This window comes from Poecilia formosa, unplaced genomic scaffold (genome assembly GCF_000485575.1).
Source record: "Poecilia formosa unplaced genomic scaffold, Poecilia_formosa-5.1.2 Scaffold577, whole genome shotgun sequence".
Taxonomy (NCBI): Eukaryota; Metazoa; Chordata; class Actinopteri; order Cyprinodontiformes; family Poeciliidae; genus Poecilia; species Poecilia formosa.
In genome coordinates this window covers 89,078-90,930 of record NW_006800516.1, presented here as the reverse complement: position 1 = coordinate 90,930, position 1,853 = coordinate 89,078, and the positions used below count along the sequence as shown (strand labels likewise).

General features: G+C 45.5%; 2 long non-coding RNA genes across 2 annotated transcripts in view; one reads left to right on the top strand and one right to left on the bottom strand.

Moving 5' to 3' along the window:
• Nucleotides 1-1,853, top strand: part of LOC107834295 (uncharacterized) — a 21,741-nt gene that overhangs the window by 10,200 nt on the left and 9,688 nt on the right. The window lies entirely within an intron of this gene.
• Nucleotides 621-1,592, bottom strand: LOC107834293 (uncharacterized). Its single transcript, XR_001660078.1, has 2 exons — nt 1,453-1,592; nt 621-1,209 (listed from the first exon to the last, which is right to left on the bottom strand). It is a non-coding gene; the product is annotated as an uncharacterized LOC107834293 (long non-coding RNA).

Below are 1,853 nucleotides of genomic sequence, written 5' to 3'. Positions count from 1 at the left end.
GATGGTCCTCTGGGATGTGAAGATGCAGATCCTCAGTCGTCACCAAGGACTCAGCAGCTTGTGATGATGCAGATTCTCAAAACTCCACTGCTCTTCGACACCCCCTCCTCGAGGACGGAACTCTCACATGCTGGGAACCCAACACCCTCTTGCAGGTCTGCGTCCTCATCCTCTGGAAAGAGAAGATGGTCCTCTGGGATGTGAAGATGCAGATCCTCAGTCGTCACCAAGGCCACAGCAGCTTGGGAAGACGCAGATCCTCAAACTCCACTGCTCTTTGACACCCCCTCCTTGGAGTTTTGATGTCTCCCAGGAAGTGACGAATGTCGAAGAGAACCCAGGTCGCTCTGATCCTCAACTGGATGAACTGTCGGTTCTTCAGGATGTGGAAATTCCTTAGGGACAGGTTGATGAGCTGATGAGCTGATGGGCTGAGGCAGAAACCTCACAAAAAAAAATATGGAAGTTCAGCAGAACAAAGCAAAAAGCATAAGCAGCATGACGCATATCCATAATCGTAATCCTTTTCCGTCGCTGAACATCAGAAGTTGTTCAGGTCCTGGGAGGAAACTGTTGACCCTTCCCCTTCCAGGTGTTCAATGCTTTGTTGAAGGATGATTTTGGTGGTTGTCTATGATGCCACTCCTTCCTCACGACTTCAGTCCCTTTTCCAGTTTAATCCATCCGTTTGTGACAGGAGTTCTTCTTTAGCGTAATCCAATTTCTTCAGGGCCCTCCCAGTCAAAGCCTTGAGTTGTTCTTTGAATGGCAATCATCCTGTAATAGTGGCAAGTCTAACACAGGATGGCATGTTGCTTGATTCTTGCAATGTTCTGGTTCGCTTTAGCTAAGAACTGGCTTGAGCACTGACCTTGTGGACCCCTTTCTTCATTAGTAGTACTGTTTTGCAGTCCAGTACTTGCTTCACAAAATTAATTCCATTGAATTTCAGCTTGATCACCGTGACCACAGGCCGATCTTGAGCTTTAATCCAAACTTTCTGCCCTGTTTTCAATGACACTGCAAACTGCAACTTCCCCTTTCCCTCTCTGGGCCAAAAGGAGAAGTGCCTTCGCCTCCCTGCTTTCCGTGACGTGAATGGACTTTTTCTGCAGGGGAAGACCTACTCTTCTACAGCTGTCACTGTTACATCATGTCCATCAGCACCAAGAGGTACTCCTGACCTCTCTTTTCTGTTATCCATGGGGCCTGCTACATCCATGCAGACTGAAGCCCTGGGTAATGTGCTCTTTGATGAACAACCCTTCCATCCGCTGCCCTGAGAGCCCTGCGTATGGACCACATACTCACAGTCCCGCAGCTGCATCGGACGGTCTGAAGGGACGTCCAAAGGTCTTGTTCCACCAGTTCCTCACGTGTAGACCGCACGCCTGCATGTCCTAGGGCCTCATGCACGCTCTGCACAACCTCATCCACGTACTCTTCTGGGACCTCCCTTCCCTTGGGAGAACTGTCCCACTTCTCGATTCCAACAAAGACAACCTTCCTTTGATTCACTCGAGTCCATGTCTCAAATCCCTCGCCATACCGAATCACTCTCACTGGGGCTGACTGGAACAGGGATTTAGACAGGGATTGTATTTTTTAAGTATGTTTTTAATACATAGTTCATCATATTTAAATATGCTTAGTGGCTATAACAATAGAATAGGAATGGAATATTCTGATATCGATGTATGAAGAGCATATTACAAAGCACACACCCGTTCATAATTTATTTAATAAATTATTTAGTAATAGCAATACATATTTTATATAACTATACAAACACTAATAAATAAATATTAATAATGGCACAAATAATGATTAATACTGAATTTTATATATATATA